This window comes from Sturnira hondurensis, unplaced genomic scaffold (genome assembly GCF_014824575.4).
Source record: "Sturnira hondurensis isolate 20B ecotype Veracruz unplaced genomic scaffold, ASM1482457v3 Scaffold0000880, whole genome shotgun sequence".
Lineage (NCBI taxonomy): Eukaryota > Metazoa > Chordata > Mammalia > Chiroptera > Phyllostomidae > Sturnira > Sturnira hondurensis.
Genome location: NW_028073511.1, coordinates 6,552,767 through 6,579,976, shown reverse-complemented (window position 1 = coordinate 6,579,976; position 27,210 = coordinate 6,552,767).

Sequence of the window (27,210 nt, the reverse complement as noted above, 5' to 3'; positions counted from 1 at the left end):
AAACAGATCCTGTGTCCCCTCACGGGTTGTCCCCGCACCAGACTCCCATCCGTCTGACCTCCCTGGGCCGCGGACTCAAGCTGCCTGCTCATCCTGGTGTGTGTGAAGGGTTCTCATCAGACCCACTCACTGTGGCTTCTGCTCCTACCCTGCTACCTGCTCTTTACTCTGTTTCCTTTCAAATTAACAAAATTTTGTACTCAAGAGACATACACACAAATCTAGTTCTTTTGTATTCCCATATGAAATTTGCAAATTGCTTGCTTGTTAGAACAAAAAGCAACATTATGGAACCTAAATCCCATAACCCAATGGTTCCTCTAAACATTCACCCGCATGTTCACTGAGGCCAAGTGAACAGAAGCCAAGACATGGAAATAACCAAAGTGCCTTTTGACAGATGATTGGACAAGGAAGACACAGTGGAGTACTACTCAGCCATGAGAAAAGATGTCACTGCCATTTGCGACAACCTGGATAGATCTTGAGAATATCATGCTAAGAGAAATAAGTCAGACAGAGAAAGTCAAGATCCATTGATTTTACTTATATATGGAATATAAAATGGAAAGGAACAAGTGAACAAACAAGACAAATAAATAAGACCTTAGAGACCCAGACGACATTAGGGTGGTTACCAGAGGGAAGGGGGTTGGGGATCATAAAGGGGGTCAAATATAGGGCAACAGGAGACAGGACTTGGGGTGGTGAATGCACAATACAATATGCAGATGATGTACTGCAGAATTGCACACTTGAAACCTATTTAATTTTGTTAACTGATGTCTCCCCAATAAATTTAGTAAAACCTTTTAAAATACCACACAATTAAATCTGGGGTAACTCTGATTGCAAAAGTAATTTAATACCTAGAGGATTGGATTTTAAAAAATATTTAATTTATTATGTTTAGAGAGAGGGAGAAAGAGAGAGAGAGAAACATCAGTGTGAGAGAGAAACATTGGTTGGCGGACCTGGCCTGCAAGCAAAGCGCTTGCCTTCACCAGGAATCAGACTGGTGACGTTTTGGTTTGGGGGATGATACCCAACCAACTAAGTCACACCAGCCAGGGCTGGATTTTTTTTTAATTCATCTTCTTTTTGTGGATGCTCATCTTGCATTTTTCTCCTGAGGGCTGGACTCTATCTAACAGCTAACATGGCAATCGACCAGTTAAAGAAATCCATGTCAACACATTAAAGGAAGGGAAATGAACAAGACTGCCATTCCTCTGGTTTCTGACCCAGACAGGCCCAGGCATCTTCACTGTTGCTTTCTAGAGTCAGTGCCTCAGTCTTATTTTCTGATCATAAGGAACTCCAGTGAGGGGAACTGAAGCCTAGTGGCATGGGTTGTGTGTCCTGGGAAGGTTGGAGGAGAAGATACTTTGTGGCAGGGGGAAGCTGGTTACACCCCTCTGGTCACACTCTGTGCTAAGAACGATTATCTAAAATTTGGAAATAACACAAAAAATCACTGCGTATCCCTTCGGAGTCTAACTAAGGCATCATCTATCTCATAAGCTTTCCTAAGAGTGATATGCTATAACCTTTTGACTTACTGTTTAATATTAATTAAGAGTCCAGACTTTTGTAAAGTGAGATGTGAATTTGTGGGAGATAGATAAACTGCATATAATTTTTATGTGACAGAGATACAAGTAATGTCTACCTAATACAAAACAGAACGTCAGTGGTTATGGTCGTATGTCCTGCAGGACGTTAGCTAATTTTGTATTTGAAGTTTCTATCTCACTTCAGCAATATTTCTTTCATTGAATACCGAACTATATATGCTGAGTCTCTTATTCCCTTTTAAACTAGATTTAGCATCTTGCAGAATTCCTGATTGATGAATTCAATAAATCTTTGATCGTGCTCATTCTCTAGTTGTATGGGAATTATGGTTTTACCTTTTTGGAAACTATCAGCTACATGTCAGCTATGGACAGAGGCCAACACCAGAGGCATTTAACACACCCGGACTCTAGTCTACACAAAACATCTGAGGATCTTGTTAAAAAGCAGATTCTGATTCGGTAGTTTCAGAGTGAAACATTTCTCACAACCCTTCGGGAAAGGAATGCCCACTCTGCCAGTCTGTGGATAGCACTCAGTGAGTCCGCAGAATGCCAGCTGTCTTCACAAAAGACTGAAGGAATCTGTGTCCCCTCCCTACCCCTTGCTCTCATGTAGGCATGGTGGAACCAACCCAAGAGATAGTCCTGACTACTGAAGATTACTGGGCTTAGTGGGGAGTTCCTGGGAACTATTGGGAGAGGTTTAAGTGTGTGTAGAAGGGGTGTGGGTAGGAGGGTGGAGGAACATAAAGAGAATGAAGTGATCTGTGCCGAACTGTGATTGCACAAGCATTAAATACAATCAGAGGGAAACCCAATCTCCCCATTGCAAAGGGAAATGGCGACTGCAGGCAGGCTCTCCAAGCAACACAGCTCCACCCTCTCCTGATGGGACCCACCCAGACTCCTCCCCCAGGAGCCCCCCAAGGCTGTCAAGTGGGTGAACAGCTCTCAAACTGCAGTTGAGCTGCAGTTGGGCTGCTTGTCCCTCCTTTGGGAAGAGGAGAGGTGGGTCCTATTTGTTTTCAGTGGGCACATTTCAACACTTTGGTGGCCCGACTCTGCTTTATGCTGTCTTACGTCATGATGCACAAGTATTTTTAATTCTTTACATTTCTTGGAAACACACAGATGGCGGGGACTCTAGGAAACACACAAAGGTTTAATTTACTCCTACCCAGGGGTCTCTACACAAACGAGGGGCATGTGTTTCCAGGGTGAGTGGAGAGCTTCATTCCTGGTTCTCAAAGGCCCGCTCATGGATTTAACCTCACTGAGTTGAAAAGAAAAAAAGAAGGGGCAGGGGAGAGAGGGAGGATGAAACGAAGGAAGGAAGAGAGGGAAGGTGGAATAGCTCTTAGAGCTGGATTTATTTCATGAAAGGACTGTTTCTTTTTCAGAAAGTGTGTTCTGCCTTTTTGCAGGTGGTGTTAAATGTCTTCATTGAGATAATATTCACATTATCTTCACTAAGATAATATTGTTCTACTGTGAAAAGCCACACACCCAAGGACCACTTATCTGGGGCTCTCAGACTACAGGTAAGACATCGTTGAGTAACCTATCTACCAGCTATTTGGAAAACCAGCTCTTGACACCCGGGCTGGCAGCGGCAGAGCGAGTAACTTCAAGTCAAACAGAAGCGAGTCCCTCTCCTCCTCCCATCATCAATCTGCTTAGAGGAAGTGACACTTGACAAAACAGGTAACAGAGCATCTTCTGCATGGTTTGGTAAGAAGTCTACAACTGGGAATGAGTTGAACTTTGAAGACCTGGGAGTGAGTCTCGGTTCTGGCTTTAAAAACTCTGTGAACTTTCGCAAGCACTGTAATCTTTTGGAAACAACATCAAAAAAAATTAAAGTTGCCAAGAGAATAAAATCAGTAATATATATAAAGAGCTCTGGAAAATGTAATATAAAAGAGCTGTGAAAATATAATCTATAATTACAGACCTCTCCCTTCCTTCCATCATATTTCCACAGACAAATGAAACGCTGTTAAGATTTCCAGCTCAGTGTGCTCACTCTCAGTATGGGGCAGTTAAATGATCTCAGAGACAAGCAGTCAGATTTTCAATTATTTATCTGATTGTATTACTCTGGCAGGATCCTATCTGGGCATCAATAGTTATCCAGGTGATTCAAATGTGTATCCAAAGCCAATAACCACTATTTGACAGAAATGAGGTAGAGAAAAGATATCCTACCTGAGTAAGTAAGTTACAGCTTATCAAATCCTCCTACATAATAAACTCATCTAACATTGAAAAAATTGATATTATTGTTCCCAATCATGTATAGAAAACAGAAGTTCTGGAGATTCATTTACTGTCCAAATTCATAGATAGCATCAGAGTGGCAAGACAGGGTGCTAACCAAGTTCAGGGTGACTCAGAAGCTCTGCCCTTTGCCCTTCGCTACCCCGTGCTATCAGCACACTGTGAACCTTAACTCAATCTCCACGACGGAAACCCTTCAGGTAGGATCCCGAGAGTAGACTGTCCCCAATTTTCTGCTTATCAAAACCCAACACTGGACCCACCTCTTCTGATAGATACAGTATAATTCACAGGAGACATACAAAGTCTTCTCAAATCATTTCCAGGGAAGCAATTACAAAAAACAAAAATGAAATATTTTGCAACTGTAAGAATTATATTCACCAATTTTCTGTAATGAACAAATTCGCCATTAGCCAGGACTTGTTCTTACCAAAACACAACTGCAATGCCGTTTACTTGTCTTGGTGGGGCTGGTAAATGGAGTTGCTCATACCTGAAGGGTTAAATAAAATATCTTCATACTATTTATGTTCAACATTAGCTAGCTCCCTGGACTAATATTGGACATTATCCCATCAGTGTACATTAGACGTAACATATGCATCTGTTACTGATGTTAAACATTTAATTGGGGGAGTGGAAATATAATATAATAAAGAGAATGTATATATGAGGAAAACTGAACTCCAAAATGCTTTAAATTATAGCGTGATGCCTTCCACTTTATTTAATCAAGTCCTTTTTTATAACTCAGTTAAAATGAGAAGGAAGAAAAGAGAGGGAAAGTAATACTAAAATTTATTCCTAATTTTAACTCTGGAGTATACAATAATCACAGTGATTTGGTGAAAGAGTTTGAAGTTTCCAAACTAAAAAAAAAAAAAAAAAAGTCCTGTGTTTTCTCTGTGAGCCCTCTCTTAAGAAGATAATACAGAAACTTTACCTTAATCATTCTAATATTTCAACCAAGGAAAATTAAGATGCCGGTAATGTTAACATGTATGCTCTAGAAATAGACATGAACCAACAGTGGTGGATCTGAATGACCAGGGTCGGAGCCAGAAGGTATACTGGAGTTCTCAAAAACTTATGGACAAAACCAACTCAACTGACAGAGTATTTCAGTTACATCCAGTGAGGTGACCCGAGTTAGACTAAAAGAACTACAAGTCTGCTTCTGTATGTCAAATGTATGACTTAAAATGGGCTGGAAAAGTAAAAAATAAAACCTGTGTACTTAAGAAGACATTGATCTTGTCCATCAAAAAATTCTATCTTCTCTTTATTCCTTTAAGTCCCTCCTTCCCCAAGTCACCAAAAGATGATGACAGTCTGTACTGGCTCCACCTCATAGAACAGCCATGGAAGTTGCTCTTTCTCAATACAGGCAACTTCTAGCTCCAGGGACATCTACAAGAACAGGGGTCAGCAAACTACCCCCATTTTCTAAATAAAGTTAAATTGGAATGTAGCTTTACACCAAGCTTTACACCTTGCCCAGGACTCCTATTTCCTTGCAAGGGCAGCCTTGAGTAGCTGGCTCACAAAGGGTAAGAATAATTACTCTTCGGTACTTTACAGACACAGTTTGCCAACCCTTGTACTGGAAAGGTGCCAGCTATGGAGCCCCGAGATTGGTATTTTATAAACTCCAAAGCTGTGGTTCCCAACCCTTCTGTAACCCCAGCACACCTGAGGGAAAAAAACACATTCTCATCAGTAACACCATCCTAACTCCTGTAGTGGAGACGCTCTTGTACACACACACGAGAAAAAGATTTTCCATGAAACTAGTGAAATTTAAGCGTCAGGATCACTCACTTGCACAAGGCCTTGGGAGGGGCCTCTTGGTGTGTTCACATGGTTATATTTTTTTTTGGCATTTGAAGAAATAAGATATGGAGACCATCATCTCTTTCTGTTCCAGCTCTCCCTCCATCAGTCTTCTCCATGGGTTGGCTGGTGTAGAAGAATGTGGGAATTTTGTGGATCCAATTAAACAGAAGTACAGTTGGAGATACATCTAGTTTGGGTTCAGTGAGACCCATAGAGATGGACAGAGAGAAGCTATCTTATAGCCACTTTGCTTTATGGCTAAGTCGTTGCCAGTCTTCCCAAGATAGGAATGACTTGCAGGAACACTTCTACTGCCCACCGCAATGACCATTGTCACACAAAAGTGCAGACAGAGCTGTCCTAGCACTACTATGTGGACGCGTCCTATGGAACACATCACTGAAGTGTGTGGTTGTGGGGGAGAAAAAGTTTTGAACTGTGTGAAGCTAGAAGCTAGCCTGTGGGAAATTCTACCCAGCCTTATAGTTCACATATGAAAGAAACTTAATAATTTTCTAATGACAGTCTTAAAATATTCAATGGCACTACTAATTGCAAGTTGTGATGCTGAAAACAGAACATTTTCATCAATAATAATAATAAATTTTTTTATCAACTGCCCTAAAAATGGCTCAAATTATCTTGCTATTTCTTTCTATAGAAAGTGATATTACAACATTTGCAATTATATAAAAAACTGACCCACCTGGCCAGGCAGCTCAGTTGGCTGGGGTGTCATCCTGCACCAGTGCTGCGGGCTGGGTCCCCAGTCAGCGTGCCTACAGGAGGCAGCATGGATGTTTCTCCCTCACATCAGTGTTCCTCTCTCTCTCTCCCTTCCAATCTCTCTGAAGTCAATAAAAACATAGCCTCAGGTGAGGACTGAAAAAAAAGTCATCAAAGAGTATGCAGCCAACAAGTGTGTCAAACCATTAATAAAAACATCATGTTGTATTCCAGATTGTTGTGGTGGGTTGTGGTCAGTTTTCTAAAATGAGTAATTTCTTGTGTTTTTGTAAGTTCTAAAATATTTAGCTATCCTTTATCATTAATAAGGCCCTCCAGCTCATGTAAGCTTTAGACTCACAGAACCTGATCTACTTACATACATGTACACATTCTTATGTTATTAAAACACAAATTTTCACCACCTGGCTTACTTCACTCAGCATAATGCTCTCAGCTCCATCCATGCTGTCACAAAGGGTAAGAGCTCCTCTTTCTTTCTGTGGCAGAGCATTCCATTGTGTAAATGTACCATAGTTTTTTGATCCACTCATTTACTGATGGGCACTTAGTTTGCTTCTAGCACTTGGCTATTGTAAATTGTGCTGCTGTGAACATTAGGGTGCATAGGTTCTTTTACAAATACCATATGATCTCACTTATAAGAGGAACCTAATCAATAAAACAAATAAGCAAGCAAAATATAACCAGAGGCATTGAAATAAAGAACAAACTGACAGTGACCAGAGAGAAGGGGAGAAGGCTAATGGGGGAAAATAGGGGAAGGGCCATCAAGGCACTTGTATAAAGGACACATGGACAAAGGCAAAGGGGGTAGGTTTGAGGGTGGGAGGTGGGGATGCATAGGGCGGGGGGCTGCGGTGGGGTGAAAATGGAGACAAGTGTGCTTGAACAACAATAAAAAAATTAAAAGTTAAATTAAGAGAACTAAAAAACCCCCACAGATTTTCTCTTTCAATGCCAGTCATCACAACCTATTAATGTCACGCCTAGTAATGAAGTAGATTTGCAGCTGCAAAAAAGTATCTTAAAATGTGTTGGATATAAACCAATTATTGTTATTTTCAGTGACTCCATTACTAAACGAAGCATGTCTCATCCTGAACTACCTTGCTCCCATGGTCTGGATGGGATGGGAAGAGCATAAATTTCAGAGCTCAGAAGACCTGGATCTGGAGCCTGACCTCCCCTGTTTGGCCCTGTGTGTTCCCGAACCTAATATTGGACTTCGCTGAGCCTCGGCTTCTTTATCTGTCAAACAGAGGAAAGGGTGCCAGCTTCGCAGGGTTGCCATGAGGGTGAAAGGGAGGAAGCTGTGTCAAAGGCGGAGTCCAGAACCTGGCCCCAGCAGGCCTTCGTGCTGGTGGCTCCATGATTTCACATTCTCATCTCTCTGGGAGCCCCCAGCGGCTCCCGCGCATGGAACACAGCTGGCAAAGACACGCAGAGGAAAGCCCTTGTAATTAATGTCATATTCACTCAATTTCAGGTCTAGACAATATTTTTCTAAAACAGTTGCTTCCAAGGGCCAGTAATAAAAACAGAACAATGTCAGTCATCAGAACTCAGAAAGCGGACGGCAAATACTGCCTGACGGGTCCATTCTAACTTTGATCCAAAATTCCATATTCCTCTGGGAGCCTTGTAGAAAATGATTTCCACACTTCTCCTCGGCTCTTGGTCCTTGCTGTGCACGGTCTTGTGTCTCAGAAACAAAGACAGGAATGCAGGGGGAAGATGGCTTTAAGAGTCTCCTTTGAAGGATCCAGAAGACTCACTACTGGGGTAGCAGATACGAATTGCCCCCAAGAGATCACTGTCCTAGATACGGCCCCAAATCTCTGACCTACCAGTGTTCCAGGGGTCTGACATCCCACCACCCATCTGCTTCTAGGGCAGCTGCCTATTGTCCCGGAGCAGCAGAGGACAAGGTGAAAGGGACGTGCCATTTTCCCTGGTCTTGGATCTGGTGAAGGGCTTCTCTACTCTTCCATGTTGCCCCTCTACTCTCAGCCCATCCTCACTCTTGCTGACTAGTTGGGAGCAGGGACTATGGGGAGTGCTGGCCACAGTCACCAAAGTATGGTGACTCTGAGGAAGTGCCATTTTGGTGGAATTCTGTGCAAATAGCACCTTCTGGAAATGGGCAAAGTTGCAGTCCTGTTGCTGGCCATTTAAATTTCCAGAGGAGTTTCTTTCTGTCTCTTGGAGAGACAGACTGAGACTAGAAACAGAGCGATGGAGAGGCTGACAAGAAGGAAAGAGGGAGAAAGAGATCCAGTTGGAGACAGCAAACAAGCTGGGGACAGAGGCTGAGTGGTCTTTGTTACAGTCCCAGGGAATAAACCTAAGGCTCACCAGTACCTGGAATTCAGAAACACCAGCTGCTCTTCCCACAAACAGAGGGCACGGGTCACCCAGCACTCTGATTCCTATGCCATAGCCTGGCATTTTGTCACCAAAAGGAGCTTTCTCTGTCAGCAGGGGCCCTGGAGACAGTCATGTCTGCCCCACCACCTTAGATTCCCACGTTTGGATGAGGAATCTGAGCTTTTGTGATCCACAAGGAAAATCTGCATTCCCCTTTTCCCTCTCCCCACCCTACTCAGTAACTAGTGATAGTCTGGACAATACTGAGCACAGCAAGAAGGAACAGCCCAACCCAAAGTGGCACGCTGCCTCCCACCTCCCACCTCCCAGCGCTGCCCTCACCAGGTGCCCAGCAGCCCACCTCAAAGTCCCCCTTCATCCTCCTCAAATAGGTCTTCCTGTAATTTCTCCAACTCGATCCCAATTCCCTTCTCTTGTGACAATGTTCGCAGCTAATTACAAAGGGAATTTGATTTAACTAAGTCTTATGTGTGAATGACTGACAATCTTTCTCAACCCTTCCAGGAACATTTACATTGTAAAAGAGCAAATTACAGTGGAAATAAACAAAATTCCAGGATGACTCTGCATTGGTAGGGTTCTAGATAGTGTGGAGAAGGGGAGGGAGGATGGCAGGAAGGGTGGAGCCTTCATGGAAGGCCATGCTGGTCTCCCAGTGCTCCTTCAGTCACAGCATGAGGACAACTGCTTCCTCTACCGAAGGCTAGAGCTGTCTCGGTGTCCAGATGGTCACCTCTCCCTGGATCAAAACTTGACACATAGCGCCCAATAGGAGAGTCAGGCAGTATAAGGTAGCAGCTCTCAAAGTCCGAGCCCCACCAAGCCGGCAGCACAGGCATCATGTGCAAATTCTCCCTAGACCTACTGAATCAGAAACCCAGGAGAAGGACCCAGAAAGCTCTGTGTCAACAAGCCCTCCAGGGAATGCTGAGGTACCTCAAGACAGAGAACCAGCTATATGAGCATGGTGGCCTGGGAACCTCCCTCCTCCTGTGGGTAGCTTGATACCTTGAGCAACTCATTTCACTCCTGTGAACTTCCGTTTCTCCCAACATGAAATAATATAATGGGATTTAATCCATGTCTGATGGAAAGCTGGTTTCATCTGATGCTCCGTGAGAAAAGAAAATCATTTTATAGCCAAATCATTCCGGGGAATCTTTTCTTAGAAACCATACTAAAGACTTCAACAACCCAACCATGAACAAAGAGGCTTTTTCAAACAGTGAGTTTATTGGGGTGACGTTGGGTCACAAAACCACACAGGCTTCAAGTGTACAATTCAACAGCCCCCGCACACTGCACTGTGGGCCCTTGGCCCCAAGCCAAGTCTCTTTCAGTTGCCATTTCCCCCTCTTTGCACACCCCCACTGCTCCCCGACCCCCTTCCCTTTCCTTCTGGCTATCACCACACTGTTGTCCATGTCTGTGTTATACACATATATATGGTGTTTTGTTGCTGTTTAACCCTTCACCTTCTTTCATCCAGTTCCCCAACTTCCCTGCCCTCTGACAGCTGTCAGTCTGTTCCACACATCCATGCCTATTTCTGTTTTATTCATCAGCTTATGTTGTTCATTAGATTCCACATGTAAGTGAGATCATATGGTATTTGTTTTTCTCTGACTGGCTTACTTCACTTAGCATAATGATCTTCAGGTCCATCCATGCAATTCCAAAAGTAAGACTTCCTTTTTTTTTAATGGCCGAGTAGTATTCTATTGTGTAAATGTACCACAGCGTTTTTATCCACTCGTCTTTTGATGGGCACTTGGGCTGCTTCTAAATCTTGGCTATTGTAAATAACACTGCAATGAACACAGTGGTGTATATATTCCTGTGAATTAGTGTTTCAGGTTTCTTTAGATATAAGAGTATTCCATGAAGTGGAATCACTGGGTCATAAGACAGATCCATTTTTAATTTTTGAAGTATCTCCATACGGCTTTCCACAGTGGCTGCACCAGTCTGCATTCCCACCAACAGTGCACTAAGGTTCCCTTTTCTCCACACCCTCTGCAGCACTTGTTGTTTGTTGCTTTGTTTATGATGGTCATTCTGACATTTTTAAGTGTGTTTAACTCTGCTTGGGAAACACATTTGAGCATCGATCCTTCTTTCTTAGTCATGTTCAATAACATCTGGAGCTTGAGGGTTTAGGTGATCACCAGGGTCCCTTCCAACTCTAATATTTGAAGGTCCTGCTCCTCCGAGGCTGGGTCTCTCTGCTCTGGCTCACGTCGGCTGCAGCAAACATAAAATCAGCTTGAATGAGCACTCAGCTCAGACAGAGCCTAGGCCCTATTATATTATGATTTATGTGCAATCCCTGATGTTCTCAATGTTGTTTTCCCTTCTCTGCTACCTGAGAAAAACCAGAAGACAAAAAGGAACATTAAAGAGCCTTGGCGGCAAGCAGTGAGGCATGTGAGGAACAGCAAGAAGGGTGAGGACAGCATCTTTTGGGTGGGGGATGGGAGGTGGAGAGTGAGGCTCCAACAGAGGGTAGCAGGAACACCCTGATCTTGGAGAGCAGGTGATGCCAATAATAATAAAAATGCTAATAACTGATAATCATTAGAATGTTTTGCAATTTACCCAGTAGTTCTGCATAGATGTTTTCTTAGTCTTGGCAAAAAAAAAAAAAAAAAAAAAACGCTGTGAAGTAGGTGTTACTTTTATCCCCATTTTGCAGATAAGAAAACTGAGGCTCAGTTGGGAATTTTTTTCCTCAAAGTCTAATACCCCTGCCTCAAAGGTAGGGGGATCTCAATGAGATGTTAGGGCTCTTCCACCATCCCAGGTGACAGTGGTCTCCAAGGGCACATAACCCACTCTCCTAAATCAGTTTNGTCTTGGCAAAAAAAAAAAACCGCTGTGAAGTAGGTGTTACTTTTATCCCCATTTTGCAGATAAGAAAACTGAGGCTCAGTTGGGAATTTTTTTCCTCAAAGTCTAATACCCCTGCCTCAAAGGTAGGGGGATCTCAATGAGATGTTAGGGCTCTTCCACCATCCCAGGTGACAGTGGTCTCCAAGGGCACATAACCCACTCTCCTAAATCAGTTTTCATTCGAAAGCCCTTGACGTGTGCAATGTCCAATTAACCTCATGCCAGCCTACAGAAGAAGCCCAGACAAGAGACTCCCTCCCTAGCAGTGTGATGGTTACCCCCAACTCCTCGCATCAGTTGTGTGAGGTTTGGTGGGGCTAGTTGTGTGAAGTTTTTAGCAGGGTGCCTGACCTAGAACGTGCTCTCTGAACGTTGGCTGCACACCTGTCATTGTAGGAAGGCAAAACGTAGCTGAGTTCGGGCACCACAAAAGATAAGAGTAAGCACTAGAGGGATGAAAAGTCTCTGCTACGCCAAGACCAAAGAGACAAGTGACACAAAGAATGATAAACTTGGGGTTGAGGAATTTGGTTGGAATCTTCACTTTGCCTCTGATCCCAGGTGGCCTGGAGCAAAGAACGAAAATGATCAGTTTTCTCTTCTGCTCATCAGGCGTGTGTAAGATCTGACTTGATATCTACACAATGTTGCTTGAAGGTTAGACAGGCCAGGTATGACCACTTTGGTTGCCTACCTAATAGCCACTCACTCCAACTTCTCAACAAAGAACCCCAGCTTTGTTCAGGTAACTTAGTCATGCCCTTTAGGGGATATGTTCTGATTGATCTAAGCACATAAGCGGAGCTCCATTCCCCTGACAGTGACTGTTGGAAGTCAGGGCACTTAACATAACTCTGAACACTGAGGTGTGAGGGTTGGTCCTCTGGCGGGGGTCAGGGGGATTCAGGGGGAGGATGCCGTGATCTTACAAACAGGCATAAGGAAGAAATCGTATCTTCTTCCCCTGGACATGACCCTATCTGTATGTGATACTATGATACTGGTCCTGTGGCTGCCAGTGTCTTGCTGTCATAAGGGTACAAGGGCATAATGCCTGCTCTCTGAGGATGGAAAGCACCTGGGTCTCTGATAATATCATTGAACCCCTTAATTGGCCAGCCCTAATATGCCCTGTCTCTGAAGTTGTCATGTGAAATAACAAATGTATTATTCACTTAAGTTAGGGTACTGTGCTACTTGCCACGGAGAGCACCCTGATCATAGGTGACAGACACATCACTGTACAGTCTGTCTCATGCATGTATGGAACTATTATTTGTATTGAATGCTCCAAACTCTCCGCATAAATGGGAAACTAATAACAAATTACCCAGGAAATCCCCAATGGGCATAGCGCTCGGGTGACAAGGCGCAGGTCAGTGAGGCACAGGAGAAACTCAGTGCAAAACTGAGCCTCACTGAGCTTCACGGTTTACTTCCCTTTAATGATGCTCAGACCCATGTCTCTCCTATTTTTCATATGTTCAACACATGCTGAGTGTCCTAAAGGAATGGCATATAATAAAGGAGCAAATTCCTCCACTTTACCAAATCCATTTGTGCTCCCCTTTGCCATCCAGATTTCCAAGGCTCACGTCATTGTATAACAGGAACACAGACACACCAACGGCGTGAGATAATCTGAAAGTCACAAGTCTGGCTTCTGGTTTTTGTAAGCGAAATGGAGAAATGCTGGCTGTACCAAGCATTCTATTTTCTAAATGGAAGGCTTTATTTGGCCATGCCAGATATAACCTAATGACCAAGATTGCATTTGAGAGGAAGATAAATTAAAATATAAGAGGTAAAATTGCATATTATTCCTAAACTGAATATAGGACAGAATTTTGTTTTTCTTCTAATAGCTGTTCACTCTTATTATTCTTACTGGTTTGACTGCAGATGGTAAATATCTTCAAAATTATTTAAAATACTGTGGGATTAGGTTAGTTTTAAATTTCATATTGAGAAGGCAGGCAACTTTTCTTGGTAAAGAATCAAGATAACGTCACAGAAACAATGTCTTGATTGGACTTAGGACTGAGTAACAACAAAGCTGCATTTATTCCAGGCACAGAGTAGGTGCTCAACAAACGTATTTGAAAGCACCAACACACAGCATCTGTTCACTCTAAGCAGAAGACGATGAATATCATCTAAGGGGTGGGAGTTTGTTATTATATGAACAGGTGGGAGATGTAAACTGTAATCAATTACTAGAATAACTGTGTTTTCACTGGAAAGCCTACAGCTTTTTCAAAAACATGTGACAATGATAATGGATATTCAGGATAAGCCACTGCACTGGAATTCACAGCCTCTAAGCACCTTAAATGGGAGCATTATTATAAAGAGCATGGAGCTGGGAGCACACCCAACTGGGATTCTGTCCCTGGCCTCTCAACTTAGTGGTGGAGGCCAGGGACTCTCCACTACTCACAGGCAGGAAATTCAGCCTCTATTCCATGGCTTCTTTATTCATCAAATGGATGACAGTTGTGCCTACCTTATAATGTGGTTGTGAGGTCTGGCTCATGAGGTAGACCTAATAAGCCAGACACTTTGGAAAGTTATTTTTCATGAGGTAGCTCATGAAAAATAACTTACCAAAGTGTCTGGCATATTAGTCTGGTCATAATCACCAAAAATATAATAAATGAATGAATGAATGAATGGATTAAGTTATGTAGGAAATAGTTTTCAAATACGATATTATAACCTTGTTCTACATGGTCAATTTATGGGTGATACACACAGGAACTCAAATAATCAGATTCTTCAATTACCCAGGACATGCCTCTATGATTGTGCATACTGTAATGTACCATCATTATTTATTTGCAAATATCCTTACAGCTAGAAAGTGAAGGTCAAGCAGGTATGAATAACACTCACGTTTTATTTCCATTATGCAACTCAGTGTTTGCCATACAGCAAGCACCTAACACACATTCGTAAAACGAGTGACTGAGTGAATGAACAAAGAATTTTGCCTTGGGCCAAACCTGTTTTCTGTAAAATATTAAGTGATTGGCAGGGAATCCATTGGTAGTTTCTGAGACAAGTCAAGATGAAGCCACTACAGAGAGCCCTCTCCGAAGGCTGAACACTGTAGGCTCCCATTGCTGGCCCTGCTGCCAGATGAAAACCACACCATGTGGCAATTTACATTGTGTTCTTTTAACATCGAGAGATTCAAGACAGCCTGGCTCCTGCCATCTTAGGAACAATTCTGCCCCAACACACTGGCTACTGTTCTCTCTATTGAATTGCAACTGTTTTTTTTTCCCTGGGTATCGATAAACAGCTGCAGAGTCAAATTAGTACTGTTTACTGTCAAATTAAGATGGAAACTGATCCTTTCTGTTCTTTGTTTACAGAGCTGTACTGCTTGTCCCAAACCTCCAGAGGAACGAAATGCGAATGGACGGCTTCTGACGGTGGATGCTGTCCCGGATCAAACGGAAGACAGATTTTGTTTGTCTTCTAAAATAAACTATCTTTTCAGGTTCATGGGCTCTGAATAACAGCTATCATATTTCGCCAGCTGTTTTTTATTCCTCTGCTAATTTTACAGCTTGGTCTTTTAGAAGGAGGGCTTGGTCCTTCTTCCATTCCTATGGTGCTGGTTCAGTGCCAAGGGAACAGAATACTCACAGACATTCAGGGAGCCAAGAGAGAGGGAGAGGAGAGTGTTAGTGATTTGGACGCAGGGATAATAGTGTTCTGAAAACTCATCATAAAATAAACAGTTTTCATTGTCAGTACTGAATACTGTAGCAATCTCTAAATAATATAGTTTTTAAAATCCTTGTCCTATTTTTTTACATTTATTTTCCTTCCAGGCTTTGTGCCATTTCAATATTCAGTAAGCAAACCTTCTGTCTATTATCCTAAGTTCTTTTCTCAAAGTGTCGAACTAGGTGGGTAATGTGGCCCATAAAAACCATTTGCAGATTTGCATCACTTTGATTCATTCCACCAACTTTGGGTCGTGTTTTAGAGACAGCCAAATGGATTATCCTGCTTACACAATCCTTTCTTGTTCATCAGCCTGTAAAGAATAAGAATCTTGCAAATTGCCTCACTGAGATCCAGGCATGCTACTTCTGTAGCCTTTTCTGGAAGACTCAAGCAACCCTCGCAAGAAAGCGAATCCTATTGTGCTCACAGGAATGTTCCTAGGTACCCATACTGGCTCCTGGAGATGACAACTTCTCCATTTCCTGCTCACAAACCAAATTCCCAATAGCTTGATCTGGAATCTCATCCAAGAACTCCATCACATTGATTGTCCTGTAGTTAATAGAACCTATATTCTTACCCTTCTAAAATACAGCGCTGACTTTTTTTTTGAGGGGAGACCCAAGATGGTGGAAGAGTAAATAGAAGGTGTATTAACTTCCTCCCAGGACCACACTGGAATTACAACTAAATTATAGAAGAATCATCCTGAATAACCAACTGAACACTAGCTAGAGAGAAGCCTTATAACCACGAACAGACGGAAGAAGCCAAATCACCGCAATGTGATTGGTAGGGAGTGCAGAGGAGGTGCATGAGGGCTGGCTGGGCTACCATGGGCAGCGGCTAAAGCTCTGGAGGGATATTTCAGCAGCTGGGGGTCCCCCCTGAGAAGTATGGTGTTTAAACCCCTAGCTGGGCTCCCCAGCCTACAGCACCGGAACCAAGAAAGGAACACAAATAACATATGGCTGTGAAAATGATGGGATTTCTGTCTGCCAAGGAGAGACAGCTGAAGCCTCAGAGAGCCTCTTAAAGAGCCAACACCCAGTATTTCATTTGTAGCCACTTACCCTCGGCTCCAGCAGAGGGAGGACAGAGTGAATTCAAGATGCCTGAGGAGAGTCTGCAGTTGGTGGCTCTGGTGAGAGGGCTGAAGGAACAGCTGCCAGGATCCCTGTGCTGAGTCATTCTCCACACTTCAGAAGCCACCTTTCTCAGGCAGAGCACTCCTCTCTAAGTGGCATCAGCCTGAGGGAAAGCAATGGCCCCGACTGTAGTAATTACTCTGCCCCACCCTGTGGTGCTTAAGCCCTACAGCTGAGGAGTACAGCTGGAAAACTTGCACTCTTTAATCCTATAGAAAGAACACAGGCAAAGGTGGATCACAGGGCATTCTTAGGCTTCAGCTGACCCACCGCTGGGCCTGGTGATGGTAAAATCCAGCCTCGATGCACAGCCTGGTTCTTACTGCACACACCCAGGCCAGGTAGAGGGTGTTACATGCTATAGATTGCTGATAGCTCCAAATAGGTTGCCTAGGGGCAGTGACAGGTAGGGTTTGACTTAGGCATGCACCAGAGTCTTGCAGATCTACCTGATACAAAGAAACAAATACAGAGAAGCATCTAAAATGGGAAGACAAGGAAACAGATCCTAAATGAAAGAAAGAATAAGAGACTTCTCCAGAAGAAGAACTAGATGAAATGGAGGCAAGCAATTTATCAGATAGAGAGTTTAGAGTAATGATTATAAGGATAATCAACAGCATGTAAAAAGACATAGAAATCCTAAAAAGAACCAGTCAGAAATAAAGAAGGCAATCTGAAATAAATAATACACTGGAAGGAGTAAATAGTAGGTTAGATGAAGCAGAGGATCAAATCAGTGATTTTGAAGACAAGGTATAAAAAAACACCCAGGCAAAGCATCAGAAAGAAAAAAGAATTTTAGAAAATGAGGAGAGCTTAAGAAACATTTGGGACAATATGAAGCATAACAATATCTGCATCATGGGAATACCAGAAGGATAAGAGAGTAAGTGAGCAAGGGATCAAGAAACTGTCTGAAGAAATAATGACCGAAAACTTTGTTAATCTGGTGAAGGAAAAAGACACACAAATCCAGGAAGCTTATAGTCCCCAACAAGGACCCCAAGAAGCCTAAACCCGGACACATCATAATTAAAATGACAAGTCTTAAAGACAAGGAGCGAATCTTAAAAGCCACAAGAGAAAAGCAGGTAGTTACATATAAGGGAGCACCAATTAATTTATCATCTGATTTCTCAACAGAAACATTTCAGGCCAGAAGGTAGTGGCATGAAATATTCAAGGTAATGAAATGCAAGGACTTATCACCAAAGTTACTTTACCCAGCAAGGCTATTATTAAAATCAAAGTACAAATAAGAAGCTTCCTAGACAAGAAAAACCTAAAGGAGTTTGTTAACAGGCCAGTACCGCAACAAATATTAAAGGGCTTGCTTTAAAAAGAAGAAGAAAAAGAGAACAACAACAACAACAAAAACCAGAGCAAAACAGTCTAACAACAAAATGGCACTAAATACGTATCTATCAATAATCACCTTAAATGTAAATGGCTTAAATGCTTCAACTAAAGAACATACAATAATTGAATGGATAAGAAAATAAGACCCATATATATGCTTCCTCTAAGAGACACACCTCAGATTGAAAGATACACACAGACTAAAAATAAAGGAATGGGAAAATATTTTATGCAAATGAAGTAGCAATACTTATATCCCACAAAATAGACTTTAAAACAAAGACTGTAGTAAGAAACAAAGAAGGACACTACATAATGATAAAGGTAACAATCCAACAAGAGGATATAACCCTAGTAAACATTTACACCCCCAACAAAGGAGCACCTAAATATGTGAAACCAATCTTCATGGACATAAAGGGAGAGTTTGACAGAAATGCAGTCATAGTCAGGGATTTTAACTCCCCATTGACTTCAATGGATAGATCTTCCAGACAAAAAATCAATAAGAAGACAGTGGCCTTAAATGAAACACTAGATTAAATGGATTTAATTGATATCTTCAGAGCATTTCACCTCAAAGCAACAGAATATACATACTTTCCAAGTGCACATGGAATGTTGTTTAGGATAGACCACATGTTAGAATATAATACAAATCTCTCTCAATAAATTTAAGAAGGCTGAAATCAATATCAAACATCTTCTCTGACCACAATGTGATAAAACTAGAAGTCAATCACAAGAAAAACACTAAAAAATACATGGAACCTAAATAACATGTTATTAAACAATGAATGGGTCAACAATAAGGTCAAAGAAGAAATCAAAAGATACCTTAAAAGAAGTGAAAAGGAGGACACAACAATCCAAAATCTGTGGAACACAGGGAAAGCAATCCAAAGAAGGAAAGGTATAGCATTACAGGTTTTTCTTGTTTTTATCTCAAAAACAAGAAAAAGCTCAAACAACCCTCTAACTTTACACTTAGAAAAACTTCAAAAAAAAAGCTCAAAGTGAGAAGGAAGAAAATAATTAAGATCAGAGCAGAAATAAATGAAATAGAGTCTACAAAAATGATACAAAAGGTTAATGAGTCCAAGAGCTGGTTCTTGGAGAAAAATACACAAGATTGACAAAATTTTAATCAGATTATCAAGTAAAAAATAGAGAACATCCAAATAAATAAAATCAGAAATGAAGGAAGAGAAACAACAATAAGCACCAAAGAAATACAAAGGACTGTAAGGAAATATTATGAACAACTATATGCCAACAAACTAGACAACCTGGGTAAAATGGATAAATTTCTAGAAACATACAATCTTCCAAATTAGGAAGAATCAGAGAATCTGAATAGGTAGATTATACCTAGTGAAAATGGAACATTAATTTTTAAAAACTCCCAACAAACAAAAGCTCTGGACCAGATGGCTTCACAGGTAAATTTTACCAAACATTCTGGAAAGAACTGACACCTCCCCTTCTCAAACTATTTCAAAAAAGTCAAGGCAGGGGGAAGCTTCCCAAGCTTATTTTATGAGGCTAGCATTATCCTAATTTCAAACCATTAAAGACACTACAAGAAAAGAAATTATAGACAAATATCGCTAATGAACATAGATGTTAAAATCCTCAACAAAATATTAGCAAACTGGATATAGCAATACATCAGAAAGATCATATACCATGATCAAGTGGGATTTATTCTGGGAATGCAAGGTTGTACAACATTTGCAAATCAATAAATGTGGTTCACCACATAAACAAAATGAAGGATAAATACCAGACAATCATATCAATAGATGCAGAAAAAAACATTTGATAAAATCCAGCACCCACTCATGATAAAAACTCTCAGCAAAGTGGGGATAGAGGGAACATACCTACACGTAATAGAGGCCATGTATGACAAACCCACTGCCAACATCATACTCAGCAGGCAAAAAGTACAAGCATTCCCCTTAAGATCAGCAACAAGATAGGGATGTCCACTTTCACCTCTCTTATTCAATACAGTACTGGAACTCCTAGCCACAGCAATCAGACAAGAAGAAATAAAAGGCATCCAAACTGAAAAGGAAGAAGTCAAACTCTTTTTTACTTTCTCTTTTACTGCAAAAAACAAACAAACATCTATTTGCAGATGACATGATACTGTATATACATAATCCCAAAGATTCCACCAAGAAACTACTGAAACTGATAAATGAATTCAGCAAAGTAGCAGGATACAAAATAGTATCTAGAAATCAATTACATTTTTATATGCCAATAATGAACTACTGGAAAGGGAAATTTTAAAAATTCTCATTCACGGTTGCTTCAAACAGAATAAAATACCTTGGAATAAATCTAACGAAGGATGTAAAAGACCTTTACTCAGAAAAACTATAAGACACTGGAGACAAAAATTGAAGAAGATAACAGATAAGTGAAAAAACATACCATGTTCATGGATAGAAAGAATTAACATCTTAAATTGTCCATTCTACCCAAAGCTATCTATAGATTCAATGCAATTTCTATCAAGATTCCAATGATGTATTTCACAGAACTAGAACAAATATTTTAAAAATTTGTGTGGAATCACAAAAGGCCCCACATAGCAACAGTAAGTGTTCCCTTTTTCAGGAAAAAGGCGAACAAAGTTGGATGAATCAAGATGCCCAGTATCAAACTATATTTTAAGACCATAGTAATCAAAAGAGCATAGTGCTGGCATAAAAACAGACACATAGATCAATGGAACAGAACAGAGAGCCCAGAAATAAACCCACACCTTTATAATCAATTAATATTTAACAGAGGAAGTAAGTACATACAATGGACTAAAGATAGTTTATTCAATAAATGGTCTTGGGAAATTTGTACAGATACACACAGAAAAATAAAACTAGACCACCTTCTTACACAACACACAAGAATAAATTCAAAATGGGTAAAAAACTTAAATGCCAGGCCCCAAACCATAAAAATTGTGGAAGAAAACATAAGCAGTAAAATCTTAGACATAGCTCATAGCAATATTTTATTAGATATATCTTCCCAGGCAAGGGAAACAAAAGAAAAAATAAACAAATGGGACTACATCAAACTAAAAAGTTTTTTCACAACAAAGGAAAAATCAACAAAATAAAAAAAACAACCTACAGAATGGGAGGATATGTTCACCAATATATCTGATAAGGGTTTAGTATCCAAAAATTTTAAGAACTTAACAAAATTGAACATCAAAAAGAACAAATAACCAATTAAAGAATGGGCAGAAGACCCAAATACACATTTTTCCAATGAGTATGTACAGATCGCCAATAGACATACAAAAAAATGCTCTATGTCACTAATCATCAGAGAGATGCAAATTAAAACCACAATGAAATATCATCACACACCAGTCAGAATGGCAATCATCAATAAATAAACAAACAACCAGTGCTGGCAAGGATGTGGAGAAAGGGGAACCCTTCGGCACTGTTGGTAAGAATGCAGACTGGTGCAGCCAGTGTGGAAAGCAGTATGGAGATACCTCAATTAAAAATGGATCTGCCTTTTGACCTAGTGATCCCACTTCTGGGAATATATCTTAAGAAACTCAAAGCACTAATTCAAAAGAATATAAGTTCCCTCTTGTTCATTGCAATGTTATTTAAAATTGCCTAGATATGGAAACAGCCCGAATGTCCATCTGTAAATGAGTGGATAAAACAACTATGGGGCATTTACACAATGGAATACTACTCAGCTGTAAAAAAGAAGAAAATTTTACCCTCTGCAACAGTACGGATGGGCCTGGAGAGTATTATGCTAAGTGAAATAAGCCAAGCAGAGAAAGACAAATACCGTACGATTTCACTCATGTGTGGAATCTAATGAATAAACTGAACTAACAAGCGAAAGAGAGATGGACTCATTGACAGCTAAGCAGTGGCAAGGGGGTGGGGGAGGGTAGAGGGTGGAGAAATTGAGCAAAAAGGAAAAATGACTTATGGACATGGACAACAGTGGGGTGATTGTGAGGGTGGGGGGTATAAGAGAGCTAAATGATCATGAAAATATACAATAAACATTATTTAAAAAAATAAAAAATTTGAACCAACAATTTGCCAAATTCATTTACCATTCATTTCACAAAAAGTACTTTTACATGCACAATATAATTTAATTTTTATGATAACTGTGTAAGGAAAGTGGTATATCCCCACTTTATAAGTAAACCATCAAAAATAGAGGTTAAATTCTGGAACAAGATTTACAACGCATTTGGTTTCACCTGTTAGACCCTCCTGCCATTGTGCCCTGCCTTCCGTTCCCTGGAATTCAAAGCCTTGAACTTATATCTTCTCCAATGTGACCTTACTCTTTCACTTTAGATTTCTACCCTTCTTCCATTTGAAACTCCAATCAAACTGGGTTACTCCCTGAGCCTGAATGTGTCTGTACAATCCTGTCTCCATGTTCATGCCATTTTTCAGTTCTTATCATGTAGCCAGGTTCCAGTTAAAATATCACATCTTCCTCAAGCATAGACACGCACAGAGCTATTACAGTGCTTGGTCAGTCATTTGACAGTGAATAGAAAGGATGCCTTGCTGGGATGGACTTTATAGTCTTTCAAGCCAGCTAAGGAAAATACTTAAAGGACGCCAGGAGCTGGAGTACACCATTTAGGAATGCCAGGCTGAGCTGGAACAAGACTTCAAATACCTTGTGTTGCCTTCCTTCTCTCAATGGCACTACACCTGGGGATATGAATCCTCCCATCTTTCTTAGTGCACCAGACATAGGAGAAAACGTCACATTCGCATAGCCCCCAGAAGAGTGACAGTCTTCTGCCAGACTCAAGCGGGCAACTACTGCTGGAACCCTTGCTGTTCACACAGCATGCTGGGAGTCTCCCCCATCTGTGGGAAGCTAGAGCTCCTTGTCAATCCACCATTCATTCTGAAACATTACTTCAATAAGGAAATATTAACCATCAATCATTGAAAATCACTGAAGATAATTAAAATATGGAGAAGAAACAGTCCCTAAATTCAAGAGTTTATAATTTGGAGTGAAAACCTCAACAATCACAACCACAAAACAACATAGTAGCATGTAAGGGTCCTATCAAGCATAGAAAACACTCTTAAAGTTCAGAAGGAAGGGGCAAATTGGAAAAAGAAGAATGGAAAGAAATTGTAAAATTTTTAGAGGCAAATTGGAAAATGAAGAATGGGAAGAATTTTAGGAATAAAGACAAATGTATGAAGGCGGAAGTTGCAAGGATTTCATAAAATAGCAAGTGGATCTAAGCTACAGCATGCATTTCATGCAAATCATGGGAACCAGTCAAGGTCAGAATGAACATCTATAAGCACCAAGCTAATGAGTGTGTACTGCTTGTATTCTTCTGTATAGGTGATGGGAGCCATTGAAGGCTTTTGAGCAGGGAAGTGATATGATGAACACAATATTTAGGAAGGTTCATCTGATTGGCCATTCTATGTGCAATGGAGAAACTGCTTGTGTCACGTGATCTAACTTCATCAGAGTTAGAAAATACCTTCTGAATCTTCTCACTTCTTATTCACCCACACTCACCACAAATTATAATAAGGAAGACTGGGGTGGAGTCTAAACATCTTGTTTTTCTTGCTTTTCTTCATTTATTGTTAAGAACAATATATCTGTGCTGGTTCTAGTTATGAAAAAAAGCACTGTGGTTGAGTCAGACAAGCTCCTAAAAATTGGAAGGAGCTTCAAGTTGAGGACCTGGAGCTGGCTGGCTGGTCCAAAGTGCACCATCATCACCATCATCATCACTAACAACTATCAGGCACTTACTCTCTACTAGGTACTTGCTGTGAATTTGTTTAATCCCTATAATACTACATGTGTATGCTGGAGATAAGTGGCTGACCTTTATACTTGATTGACACAACATTTTAATTCTAGATTCTCTGTGATATATGCACAGTCCAGACTCAGAATAGAATTTTCAGCTTACATCTGGGGAACCAGCTCAGGGCTCAAGCTAGGTATAATCTGGAGTTCTGTTTTGGTTCTATCTTGGACCTGGATCAATATTCAGATCTGGGTTTTTGTTTCATTCTTAAAATATCTATTGAGCATCTGCTATGTGCCCAGAACTCTGGCGAACAAGACAGACATGTTTCTTGCAATCATGAGTGGTTTTTGCTTAGAATGCCTGGAGGAAGAGACATCCACCCCCGACTCATGATAACAAGGGAACCTGGGTATAAGAGTGCACTCAGATGCTAGTAATTCTGGGACTTTGGCCAAGCCTCTAAACCTTCCTGAGCTTTGGTTTCCTTGTGGTTAGAAAGGCAGAATTCACCTGGAGAGTCTCAGCTGTTCATCAGAGTCTCTGTTTTTTAGCGTTCAGAAAGTGAGTCATGCTGCAATCAGATGCCTTCCCCAGCTCTCCAGGTTTAGGCTTCAGCGGAGCAAACTTATCACATTGCAAACCCTTTCCCATTGAAGCTAATTGGAGTTATTCTCATCTAGTCACACCCATGTCCCACGAGGGGCTGATAGGTCCAGCCTGGCTATTTGCTCCATGTCACTCTGAATCGAAACTTGTTCCATTTTAACCTGACATTATTTCTCTGTTTACTTTACCTAACAAGCGAATCATTTACCTCATAAAAATCTCATTTTGGAGCTGGGGTGGAATTCAGGAAAGAACGAGGCTGGTCCTTCTTCCTGACCTCCTCCATTTGCTGAAGTACTCAATGAGAGGTGACATCATTTCCTGAGAGAGAGGCTAGGAGGATGGGAATAAACAAAGTTGCTATTCTCCTTTAATTGGAAAAGACCATGCCAATGGAGTTATGCTGGGTTCTTCAGGCAAGGGAACCCAGGAACTTAAAACAGCCTCATTCTTGACACACTAGAGTCTCTTTGAATGTAGGTCTCTATTGACAGGGAGGGCTTTATTAAATTGGAAACAGGATTAAGTAAAGCAGTTTCAGATCACAAAGCATTTGAGTTGTCATTCACTTTCACCCTCCTCTACTTGAAACTAAGCAGCAACTTTCTTTGTGCTATGATATTTGGCATCTGCCAACCCAAAGCCATTTTGACTTTTCCTATTCAGATGTGGTTTTAGCCATGCATCAGAGACTCATCTTTTTCTTTTCTTCCCCTACATAAAAAAATATAAAAGAACCAAGAAGTTGATGGAAAGACTGGAACTCATCCATTAGGAGTCAAGGTGAGCAAAGTATAAAGTATGGAAAGAAGTTGCTTAACATTGTGGGTTAGCCATTATGTTCTCTGAGCATCAGTTTCTTCCTTCAAAGAATAGGGATAATAGATAATTCCAGAGAGCTGGGGAGATTTCAATGATCTACTGTATACGAAACACAGCACTCTTTCCTTCACCTATTTATTCTTTCACTCAACAATACTCTGTTCTAAACAAGGACAGCTCTTAACACCCTTAAAAATATAAGAAGGTAGACTTAGCTACCAATCCTATTAAAAGATGAAAGAATTCGCTTCAGAACATCAGTGTTTAATAATCACTTCACTTGAATGATTTTTCTCTTTGTCTTTCCTCCTCTTCCTCTAGCCCAAACTTCAGTGTGGAGGGAAAATCTCTTTTCTCCATAGCCCCAGCTCCTCTCCCTTCTCTGTAAATCTTTTTCTGAACCCAGGAAATCAGATGGGAAAAGGGGGTCTAGAAAAAAGACATATATGAGAAAGAATGGATGACTTTTGATCGACTTGGTTCTCCATCAAAACTCAAGGGGTAAATTCATTCAATCCCACAAACATCTACTAAGTGCCTGTTAGAATATGGCGGTAAGTCAGAAAGAGCTGAGTTCTAGACCCCATTCCAGCACTTTTGGCTCCCTGACACAGGCCAACTCCATTGCCTCTCCAGGCCTCAGCTTCCATAAACAGGCCCTGGAACAGAATCACCCCTCCAGCACTAACATTTTATACTGCTGATGAGCACAGGAAAAGAGACTGAAAACTAGCTCCTGCAAAAATGGAAGAGCGTTTCCATTTCTGTTCTTCATTTGACCACAATTGCTTTAATTATTTAGAACATATTTCCATGTTGATGTATAATTACAGAATTCTCTCTCTCTCTCTCTCTCTCTCCTGTTGTTGCTATTTGAATCCAACTCATTTTGTTCATTTCCTCTGATGGAAACTTTTAGCACTGACTGCGTTTTTATGAGTGTCTTTAAAAGAGAGATTTAGATGCAATCCCTCTACCTCAGCATGGAGTTCTCTGAAATTTACAGGGAAAAAAAATATCTAGTCACTTCGAATCTAGGTCAAACAAAATTTTAATATCTAAAGAATTTAATCAGAAAGCTGAAGTCTACATTACTTTTTTAAGATACCAGATTTGGCAAGTATTCTATTTTGTTATGAAGGACTCTACCCTACTCAAGGCTAATGTGGTACATATTAGCATTCAGGACCTCAGAAAATCTCACTTTTGTTTAAATTTAACTCTGAGTATTCTAACATTTGTTAGATAAGTAATCCCTGCTTCAGAATAGTCTCAGGTCATAACAGAGTTACTTCTCTGGTTTAGGGTGATTCAAGAGGTATTAAATGGTTCAACACCTTCCAAGAGTAAAAAGGCTAACATTTCACTAGTTTAGAATTTATTCACCTTAAGCTTACAGAGGCAAATCCAAACAAAGCAGTAGTGTAAATGACATTTAAGGAATTTTTAAGTGTATTGTATTGATTATGCTATTGCAGTTGTGCCATTTTTTTCTCCCTTTTATTCTCCTCTATCCTGCACCATCCCTCCTTCCAGCATTTCCCACTCCCAACCCCCTTAGTTCATGACCATGGGTCATACATATAAGTTCTTTGGCTTCTCCATTTCCTATATTACTCTTAACTTTCCTCTGTCTATTTTGTGCCTACCAGCTATGCTTCTTATTCCCTGTATCTTTCCCCCTATTCTCCCCCACTCCCCACTGATAACCCTCCATGTGATCTCGATTTCTGCGATTCTGTTTTTGTTCTAGTTGTTTTCTTAGTTTGTTTTTGCTTTTTAGGTTGAGTTGTTGATAGTTGTGAGTTTGTTGTCATTTTACTGTTCATAGTTTTGATCTTCTTAGATTCCTTTAACATTTCATATAATAAGGGCTTGGTGATGATGAACTCCTTTAACTTTACCTTATCTGAGAAGCACTTTATCTGCCTTTCCATTCTAAATGACAGAGTAATCTTGAATGTAG